This window comes from Hydra vulgaris, chromosome 04, assembly GCF_038396675.1.
Source record: "Hydra vulgaris chromosome 04, alternate assembly HydraT2T_AEP".
NCBI lineage: Eukaryota > Metazoa > Cnidaria > Hydrozoa > Anthoathecata > Hydridae > Hydra > Hydra vulgaris.
The window spans coordinates 35,313,179-35,325,214 of record NC_088923.1 but is presented as its reverse complement, the minus strand read 5'-3'; positions in this window follow the sequence as shown (position 1 = coordinate 35,325,214).

The following is a 12,036-nucleotide window of genomic DNA, read 5'->3' as shown; positions in this document are numbered from 1 at the left end:
TATTGCTAAATTGAATGCATATGGTCTCAGCAGAAATGCATTAAAGCTCATTTAATCGTACCTTAGTTATAGAAAACAGAGAGTAAAAATAGATGATCGATACAGCTCTTACTCTAATATTTTGTATAATGTTCAATTATGTTAGTGTATTTTACAAATAGAGCGTTCCACAAGGCTCAATTTTAGGTCCATTACTATTTAATATCTTTGTAAGTGATCTATTTCTATTTTTACCCAATGTTGATAGTGCAGGATATGCTGATAATAAGTTTCCTTTCAGTGCAAAAAATGACTTAAATTCTGTAGTTAGTGACCTACAAAATGCAGCATATCAATTTTCTTCATGATTTGAAATTAATGACATGAAAGCTAATCCAGATAAATATATTATTATTAGTAAAACAAGCTCTCTTAAAGTTAACATCTGTGATAGATAAATAGTCTCTTCTGATAATGAAAAATTACTCAGTATAATGTTTAATAATAAACTTTCCTTTGATAAGCATGTTAATAATTTATGTAAATCAACAAGTAAAAAAGTTAATGCGCTCACCAAACTCGCTTCTTTTATGTCTCTGAATCAAAGAAAACTTATACTTAACGCTTTTTTTCTCATTTTTCTTATTGACCATTTGTTTGATTATTTCATAGCAGAAAACTTAACAATTGTATAAACAAAATACACGAAAGAGCCCTTAGAATTGTATATCAAGACTATCAATCTCCTTTTGAAGAACTACTTATAAAAAACGGTTCGAAAACTATACACCACAAGAATTTATATGTATTGGTTACAGAAATTTTCAAACTAGATGTTGACAATATTTTGACAACATCATGAGAAAACGTTTATCACAGCAAAAACGTCGAATGGAACTTTTACACTTAAATAATTTTACAATTAATTAATTATAAGTCATAGTTCTTATATAAATATTTTTTTTTTTTTGTAGTTATTTTAGGTGCTCCCAGAAGTCCTAACGGTCTTATCACAGAGCACCGCGGGAGAGCATTTAACAGGAAGTTCACGCCTCCTTCCGTACCAATGTCGCTTGTTAAGCTAGAGCTGGCGTCGAACCTAGGACCTCTGGGTTCTGAGCCAGAACTCTAACCACTGCGCCACGGCTGCTCATATTGATCTTATATTGATCCAGATGTCAAAATGGACCCTTTTTTGCCCCTAAAATTGCCTAAAAGGGATATTACTGTAGCGCAATCAACTAGGTTTTTTTTTACCCCTACCCAAAGACTGTGCACTTTCTCTCTGCCAAATTTCAGCATTATACTATTTTTATCTGGGTTTGACCCTATTTTTCGCTAATTCTCTCCGGCTACAATTCTGTTTTTACTATTTGCGACACTATTCTGTTTTTACTATTTGCGTCACTATTCTGTTTTTACTATTTGCGACATTATTCCGATTTTACTATTTGCAACACTATTCGTTTTATTATTTGCGACACTATTCCTTTTTTTCCTTTTCGACATTATTCCGATTTTACTGTTTGCGACATTATTCCTTTTAGAATTCATTTACTGTTTGCGACATTATTCCTTTTAGACACTATTCATTTTTTGTTTTCGACACTATTCATTAAATTCTTTTCCGACACTATTCCTTTTTTTATTCTTGACACTATTCATAAAATTCATTTGCGACACTTTTTTTTTTTTTTTGCGACATCAGGTCTTTTTATTATATACTATTCCAAAATTCATTTTTCGACATTATTCCTGTCACCCAGATAAGCTTAACTTCAAGTGGATTTTCTGATTATGCCCATACAGGAATACGGTTATCTAAACATGAATCTTTAAAGAAACATCTTAAGTCAGCGCATAAATGGTGAATTCTAGAATTTAACATTAAACACAGAACAGGAAAGATCATCTCAATGAAGATGTTTTCAATTAAGAAAAACGAAGATGTGTTCAATCAAGAAAAAATGAAGATGTGTTCAATCAAGAAAAACGCAGATGGCGAATAGTTTTAAAACGTATTGTAAAAGTGGTATTGTTTTTAAGTGAACGAAATTTAGCATTTAGGGGCAGCAACGAAAAACTATTTGAACCAAATCATGGTAAGTTTTTTAGGAGTAATTGAATTACTTGCTGGTTTTGTTCCAACACTCAAAATGCATTTAAAATTAATCACTGGTACAGAAAAAAAAGTTACATCATATTTTTCTGTGAAAAGTCAAATCGAAAATATCTTACAACTAGCTTCTAGAGTTTTACATACAATAGTAAGTAATATTAAATTATCAAAATACTTTTCCGTAATGATAGATTCTACAGATTTTATCAAAAAAGACCAGTTGTCCATCATTATTCGGTATTTTATAATAGCGAACCAAAAGCCAAGTGTTCAAAACAGTTTCTTAAACTTTGTAGATATAATGTCATCAACCCGAGAAAATTTAGCAAACATTCGTAGTGACGAATTAGAAATATTAGAAATCAAGATTGCTGACTGCCAAGGTCAGTCGTATGACAACGCAAGCAATATGAAAAGAGAATATAAGGGAGTGAAAAGTTGAATTTTAGAAGTCAACAACAAAGGTATACGCTGTGTGGTGGACATAACATCAGTTTAGTTATAAATGATGGTGCTAAAAACACTGTTATTTAACTGCATTAAATAATAAATATAAAAATTTTTGCTGCATCAACAATGCGACAGGCTATTCAAGTAAAATATTCAAAAATTAATCTGAAGACGCCAAGCAATACTCGATGGGACATTGCTTTAAAAGTATAAAAGCCGGGAAATACCAGATAAAAGAAATTAGCCTTACGCTAGATAATCTTAAAAACAGCCCTCCAGATTGTAACTCATGCTGTATTTTTGATAAAACAAATAAAATTTTATGAATTTGTTGGGCTCATAACAACTTGGTATTACTTGTTATCAAAGCTTCACATTTTGAGCAATTGCTTCAGCAAAAAAATATCGCAGTTCATATTGCATTACAACATACAAAGGCTATGCTATTATCTCTTGATGATTTCATAAACAATTTGAAAAGATCATAAAAAAAGCACTAGAAGCATCGGTAAATATAGATGTTATAGCACAGTTCACTGAACGGTCTTCTTGCGATACTCAAATATTAGGTAAAAACAAAGATTGCCTTAATAAATCACTAGAACATAGTTTAGTCAAAACGGAGATTGCGTAATCTCAAGAGATTGGCAGACTATTGTTATTATACAGCCCATAAAAATAAAGCAAATGAGAAATATTACGATATTGATATACCGAATGAAAAAATTGAACCAATTGACGATGATTGATCCGATTGAACGATGTAATGATATTGATATGCCGGATCTCGTTTCTGAAATTGGTGATGAGTATAATCATCTAACTCAAACGGCTGAAGATAAGTTTAAAGAAATTTTAATAAACCAATTGGTAAAGTAAAAGATTCATTGCAGAAACGATTTGAATCGTACATTTTTTTTAATCAAATTTTTGGTTTTCTTTTTGATAATAAATAACTAAAAACTATGAATACAAATGAATTCAATACTAGTTGTTCAAATCTGGTCAAACACTTAGAAAATGATGTTGAAGAGGAGGAATTTTAAAAAGAACTTTCTATTTTAAGATATATTTTAGAAGATAATAATACTACTATAGAGAATTTGGAATTCATTTTAGAAAGGAATTTGGAAGAACTATATCCAAATGCATCTATCGTATATCAAATAATTTTAACAATGCCCATTACTGTTGCTTATTGTGAACGATCATTTTCAAAACTAATTAAAACTAATTCAAAATTAATTGCAAAATATCCGCGTTCTACAATGTCACAGGAAAGACTTTCAGGATTACCAATACTGCCGATAGAAAATGCAACCGCAAAAGAGCTAGGAAAATTGATTTATAATTTATTTGTAAGATTTTTTTTTAGAAATAAAACCTAATAAAAATGAATTCAATAAAGCAATAACTTTTTGTTGATAAAAATTTTTTTCCACAAAAAGTTACAGTACAGGGCCCCAAAATGTTACAGCACGGCTCTGGCTGGGGTAATGATATAAACTGTCCGTGTAAATGTCACTAAAAAAATTTACATCTGGGTTTACGTTTTCATCTGATATATTGTATTTTTCCGTTGTTTATTGTACCAACTTCATTTTTTAGTAATATTTTTTCCTTTTTTTTTTTTGTGCTCCCTTTAAGTTTGTCTATTTTCTCTCCAAAGATTTTTAATAAAGTATTTTCATGAGCTTCTAATAGCTCTTTCACTTGCGTGATTGTTAAACTTTTAGCCTTTTTTTAAAAAAAAAAGAGCGTCTTATCTCGGCGAAAGCTTCACGCTTATAATACACGTCTTCATCGAAAACCACTCGTAAATATAAAAATCTCATAAAAATCAAATGCATACATACAAAAAAAATTCAAGTGTATTCACATACATATTCAGTTACATCACTGCATAAAAAATAAAAAAGTAAACTATTCAATGTTTAAAAATGCAAAAATATATCATCAATAGACAAAATGATTTTCTAAAGCTTTTCTTTGAATGAGACATAACTCCATTCCAAAGAAAAATCAAAATGTTTTAAAAACTATTTTATTCCAAAGAGAAGCTCCACGAAATGAAATGCTTGATTTTCCAAAATTAGTTTGAAAGAATGGTTGACAAATTAAATTATCGTTTCTTAAGTTGTATTTATTTTTATCTTTTAAGGTATGTAAATTATGGAAAGAAACTGGGTTGTCAGTTTTACAGTTGTACATAAAACAAAGAATATTAAAAACATTTAGCTAATATATATCAAGAATTTTCATTTCAAATAATAGAGGCTTAGCATGAGTAAATCTATCTTTAAAATTAATAAGACGAGTAACATGCTTTTGTTGAAAATAAAGCAACCTAAGTTTGGATCATTAGCACTACACCAAGCAATATTTGCATAGTTTAAATGACAATGGATAAAAGAATAATATAATTGAGTTTATTTAAACACTTTTAGCTTTATACAATTTTCCTATATTTTTAGCAACTTTATTACAAAAGAATTCTATGTGATATTTCCAATTAAAGTTTTCATTGATATAGATACCTAAAAAGTTTGTAATAATTACTCTTTTTATTAGAATTTGTCAATGAAAAGTAATGGTAAACCGCAAGGCAGAAGTTTTTTTTAGAAGCTGGATGAAAAAGTATCCAATTAGTTTTTTCAATATTAAGTGAAATCTTGTTTATTTTAAACCATTCAGAAATTTTTGCTAATTCGGTATTCATATTTTGAAATAATGTTGTAATGTTGTTATCAAATAAAAAAAAGATAAGTGTCATCTGCAAACATGACAGCGATCAAGTTCGAAGCTTTATTTAAATCATTGATGTAAATGAGAAATAGAAGGGGCCCAAGTATGGAACCCCGGGGAACATTACAGGTTATATTTAATAGATTGGATGAGTCAACTAAATTAATATAAACAAACTGTTTACGGTTACTTAAATAGCTTTTAAGTAACAGTAAAACATTTCCTTTAATTCCATAATATTCAAGTTTTTTTAGGAGAATTTTATGATCAATTGTATCAAAAGCTTTTGATAAATCTATGAAAATTCCCAACGCGAATTGAGAATTTTCAGAAGATTCAGAAATATTGCGAAAAATTTACTTAAATATCCAAAACATTTGAGAAATAAATATATTATATAAAATTTAGAAATATTTCGGGAAATGTTTTCAATTGTTAAAAAATATGAAAATGTAAAATGCAATTGAAATCAACGGCAGAGACAACCAGAGCCGTACAAAGCCAACTTTGCACTTCGGGTAAGCAAGGAAAATGGGCCTTAACCACCCTCTCTCCCCAAAAAAATTAAAAAATAATTTATTGATCACAAAATTTATCACATCAGGTGGAAAGTACAGTTTGTCATGGATATTTCAAAAAATTTAGTTCAAATTCACCTTTCCGGTTTTTTAATTGATCTTTATGACTTTGCCCTTTTTATTTGAGGCAAATTCACTAATGATGTCAACAAATACACTAATGATGTCAACAAATACACTAATGATGTCAACAAAATTCATGGGTGTCGATCACTTTATGTTTAATTAAAATTATAGCCAGATTTGACAAAAGTTCTTGGCCCATAGTTGGTCTCGTGTAGTTTTCAATGATCCTAAGTTTACTGAAACTTCTTCCACGCGTAACAACTTTAATTGGTGTGGTGAGGAAGATGCAAATAGTATTTGCTGTGTTAGGATAAGCATCAGCCAATGAATATTTAAAAAATAGCTGCAAAATGTCAGTTAGGCTAAATTTTTTAAAGTTTTTTATCATTACAGCAGTTTGATATTTAAAACTTCCTAATTCTAACTGAAAATGAGATCAATCAAAGATTATTTTTTGTTTTAACCCTGACCTTAACCCTAACCAATCAGATTGGTTCTTTTTTGGCAGACACCCTGTCACTGTTTCCATTTAAAAAGTATGTCATTGTTTTCATCAGTACTTTTCATCATTGAACTTGAAAAAAAGTTTAAAAAAAGATGGTTTGAACCTTTCCAAAAAATTTAATTATGAGTGGAAAAACTCAGCAGCATGGACACCAACAAAAATCAAAGTGTGAGCTGCACATGTAACAAATTTTGTTCAATCGTAATGAAAATGGATGTGTAAATCTTTAGACGTCCTTCTCTAATTTTTCAGTGGTCTCTGTTGCAAGACCTTCTGCGATTGTACAGGTTTTATCATTGATGTAGGCATACCTGATTGTTTGGGTCTCCTGCTTCTTGTCGAGGCATCTTTAGTGCAGTTAAACAGAAAAAAGTAGTATTTAGCTTCTTTTTTGTTTAATAATACTTCATTTCTAACATTCTGCCTGAGTAACTCAATTAGCTCATTTTGAATTCAAGTAAAAAATTATGACGTTGTGGTTTTCTTTGCTTTAACAGATGCAATGTGTTCAGCCACTAAAGGATAATAATTGCTTATCAAATCAATTAAGTTAAGTAAAATTTAACTGTATTGTTGACCGATGGCTTCTGCTGTGTCCCAAAGGGCGAGAATTTCTGCGCAGAGCTAAATTGCATCAACAATCACTTTCAAGATGTCTCTCCACTTTTCCATTTTTCCATTGATCACTCTCTGCAGATCAGAATCCACTTTTTTATGTTTTTTTTGTTTTTTTATGAGTTTTCCAATCAGAATAGTATCTTTGGCGTTTATCGTGTTTTCATGTTCATGAATTCTTGGGATTAGTTTTTTCCAGTCACAAATTACTAAATTTCTGATAAATTTTTAGTTTTCGTTGTTGAAATAATAAAGAGCAAAAAGAAATATTGAATCTTTTTTATTACTGTACAGCAACCAATAACAAACGAATTTAATCACCATTGTAATGAATTTTTTTATACCAAACTGTGCTAAAGTATCGCATTCTGCTGTCAAAATCACACAGCCTTTATGGAAAATATTATCTTCTTTCTTGCTCTAGCCCATGCTGGGCTAGAGTAAGAAAGAAGAGAATGTGCTCTTGCCTATAGCCCCAGAATATGCTCTAGCCCATAGTTGATATAAAATTGTCAATAGCCAGTTTTATAAAAATATATCAACTATGTTATTGTTAAAGGGCGCAATTCTGCTCAATAAATGAGCTTTTACAAGTTGAAGTTTATGTAAGGAGGAGCAATTTTAATTAATTTTTTTATCAACATCAAACAAACGCCATAAAATTTTGTATTTAAGTAATATAATTTAAAAAAATATTTTCCCCCGTATTTTCTGGGAAATTTTACGCCCTGCTAAGTTTGGCGCCTGGGACCGCGGCCCGAATGGCCTCATCCTTAGTGCGGTCCTGGAGACTACTGACACAAAAAAAGAACAGTAAGCCTTACATCAAGCGTCCTTGAGAAATTGTTACTTGTATAAAATTACAAGGCGGCCCATTTACTTGAAAATCAGATGTCAAAGTATATATAGAAAGAGAGAAAGGTTTTTTAAATTCCAAAAACGATTAATGAATGACATTATTTCTACTAGGAATATTAGTAGATCAATGCTGCGAAAATCAATTCTAGTTAAAATCATTACTGTTGATAAAAAAAAAAAATCCGCCGTCTCATGTCAACAAAAGATTACGCTAATAGTTTACAGGTTCAACTTAAAAAGTTGTTACAACAATCCAAAATAACCTACAATGACTTTTTTTTTTTTGTTTTTAGTTTTTAAGGTGCTCCAAGAAAAGTAAACGGTCCTATCACAGGGCACTACGAAGGATTATTACAACCAGGAAGTTTAAGTCTCTTTCCTTACAAATATTGTTTATCTTGCCAGAACCGGTAGCGACCTTCAGACCTCATAATTCAAATCAATAACTCCAACCACTGCACCACAGCTGCCATAAAGTTATCTTGGCTAGCGATTGTTAAAATTTGTAAAAATTAGGCATTATACATAAAATTCGTCCTTATAAAGAATAACTTGTAAGTTACAAATTATTGCTTATAAGGACGAATTTTATGTATAATGCCAAATTTTTTGATTTATTCACATAATGATTACGTATTTGTTAAAAAAAAACAAGACAAATTAAAGTTTTTAGAGAATACAGAAACAAAAACAGTAAAAGGATGAGATTTTGCTGAATGACGAATCAAGCGAGAATGGGTTTTAATTGATGGAACTTGAGATAATAGCAAGCTTATGAAGAATACCAGCATGCCAAAACTTATCGAAAGCTTTAGATGTGTACCAGAAATTTTTTCTTGCGTTTCCATATAATACAAGAAAAAATCTTTCAGCCACTGCAGTAAGCAAGTCAGCCGTAAAACAAGAAGATCAAAAACTATATTGATAGTCCGACAGTTAAGTTATTAGACTCGAGATATGATGTTAGAAATTAGTAGATTAAAGACCTTGCTAATAAAAGAAGACTGATTGAACGATAGTTGGAGGGTCAAAATGTTCTCCAGAGTTTTTAAAAATTGGAAAAACAGATGGTATTTTCCAGCAGGTAAGAAAACAAGATTCAGTCAATCACTTACTAAATAATTTAGAGAGAATCAAAGGGAGTTCTGGAGAACATTTTTGTAAGACTATGACAGGTATGTTGTCTGGACCACAAGCCTTAGAACAATTTAACTAATTAATGATGAATTTAGCAACAGAAACCGAAGTAAATTGGATGTCTAACTATGGTTTAAACTGTTTAACTGGAACAGCAGGAAGAGTACGTTCATGAGATTCAAAAGTCTGATTAGAAAAAAAATATCAAAATAGTTCAGCTTTATTTTTGGTCAAGGTAATCAGATCAGACCTATGAATTTGTTAATGTCACTGATGAAAAATTTATACAACATTTACATCTGCTTAAAAAAAAATAAAGTCCTCAATTTCAAAGAAATTTTAGGACTTTCAGATTCTAGTGGGGTAGAGGGGGGGAGGTGGAGCAAACGTACTCCCTCCCCCTGGATCAGTCACTGCATAAAGGAATGACCAGAGGATTTAAACCTGATTTTTTTACATATAGGTGAATTGATCCCTAAGTAAATACCCAAGCCAAACATCAATCTAAGATCTATAGAAGGAACAGAGTGAGATGTCACAAACTTTATTTTTTAAAAATATTTGATTGTTGTAAGGTACTTAGTTAGAACGTTTTAGATACATTTATTATTAGATACGTTTCTTTATTTAAAATGTGTTTTTGCACTTTGAAGAAGTTTTGAGTTAAAACGTAGTTATACTTTTTTGGTGCCCAAAGAAAATTTTAGGGTTTAATCACCGAGCACCGCGGAAGAGCATTTAAAGGGAAGTTCACACCTAGATCCTTATGATGTTATAAAACCTGCCCAGAGGTCAATTCGAACCACGGATCTCTAGATTCTGAGGCAAGCGCGCTAACCAATGCGCTACTGCTGCTTATTTGTCAAAAAAATAACAAAATTGATTCATTATTCGTATGCTTAGAAAATGCTACGTGTAATAATGTGATATTGTTTTCTCTGTTATATTAACGCACGACGTAGAAAAGTGAAATAACCAGGGCTGTCAAGTCGGAGTCGCGACATTTTTAGCGGAGTCGGAGTCGCTAAACAAAATCGCGACTCCGACTCCAATAGTAAAACTTCTCGGTATTACACGTGCATGTCAAAATATTCAAATAACCTTATATTTTTATATTAAATATTTATATTAAACGTTCTATATATACTATATATTTATATTATGTTATACTATATATTTATATTAAACGTTTAAAGACCTTTTCATAAATTTGACAGAAAACAAAAATTCTAATTATCGCGTAATATTTTAGAATTCAAAGAATTTTTTCAAAAATTTTGCTTTGGAGTCAGAGTTGGAATTGTACTCTGAAAATTTCATCGACTGGAGTCGGAGTCGGTAATTTTTTTTTACGACTTCATACCCCTGGAAACAATAACTGATGTAATGAATCCATTAATTTTAAATAAATGTAAGATAAAATCATATACATTATTTGCTCCAAGGCTTCATTCTTACCGATGGCGCAAAAATATGCCCATAGCTCGCATCGAACTCTGGATCTTTTGCTTTTAAAACGAGCTCTCTAAACACCACGCCACGGCTGCTCAATTTAAAATTTTTTAATATAATAAGAAGTTTGTTTATTAAGTGATGGATTTTCCCCTTTAATGTGGAATTTGCGAACATTTTTGCATCACGTACAGATTCTGGACATTTGCATTCAGCATCATTAAAATATCTTTTGCTGTCGCATGTCTATTTCGAGAAAAATATTGCTCATAATAATAACTCAAGCATTTTAAATAAGACGTATTAGTTGAACATGAGTGCCATCAATACATACGAAGGCTTGTACAATGCAAAACTTTACTTTAAACTGATTTTCAAATTTGATGAATGCCAGAAATACTGTATCATCCAAAGCAGCGATTCATAACCTTTCCGATGTCGTGCCTCCTTAATGTTACTTTTTTTTTTCAAGTAGTGGCGAACCGAACAATAAAATTAATAAGGTTGCTTTTAAGTCTCGGAATTTTAGCAGCTAAATATTATGTTTTTGACTTCTAAATATCTGATTTAATTATAGGCACCGTTTTTTTTATAATTGATTAATAATAATTCATCTATAAAACAATATTTGCGATACAATGTTTACATGGTAAACATTTTATAAAACTTCAACTTAAAAGTTTCGAATGTGTGTGACTTCTAATTGTATAAAGTAAATTGCACAATGCCTACTTAAAATATTTTAAAGTTGACAACATTTTATATGTGCATTGTGCAATATACTTTATACAATTAAGAGTCACACACAATCGAAAATATTATTTTTAAAGTTGAGGTTATAAAATAAATAATAAATAGTTTTTACTATTTTTTGTGTGGTTCAATAAGATAATTTAGACAACTAGGTTTAGGACAAAAAATCTATTTTGTCTCAGTGTCTTTAAAAAAATAAATGGTTTTTACTTTTTTTGTAAATGGTTAAGAAAGATAATACGGACAATTAGATTTAAGACTAACAAAATAATCTAGTTTAGCAGCTACATCCGTAAAACTTCAATCTCCAGAAAACACACTATGGACATTCGAAACTTAATTTTTTAACATGTTTTAGGAATGCCTGGCCCAATCATATTTTACTACCATAAATTAGTTTTTCTTTTTTCCAAGAACTCCTTGATTTTCTGTTCATAAGTTTTTGTTCAACAAGTTTTTTTCTTTCATCGGAAGATATTTTTCTTGTGGATAGATACGCACTATACCATTAAATTACATTATAAGCTCTTTAATTAGACTAATTATAAACATCACTAACAGTAAAACATAAACATGCAGTAATTTGTTTTATCCCGGCTGGGCTGAAACTAAAAATTGCAGTTGGACTATGTAATAAAATTATCAGGGCTGATTTTCACTCATGTAATTAGTCACTTACGTTGGTACTAAAAATTTGACAGACGGTAAAACGAAAGAGATTCGGTGTAACTAGTACGCGACACAAAGATTGAGCGTGAATTGAATATTTATCACAATTT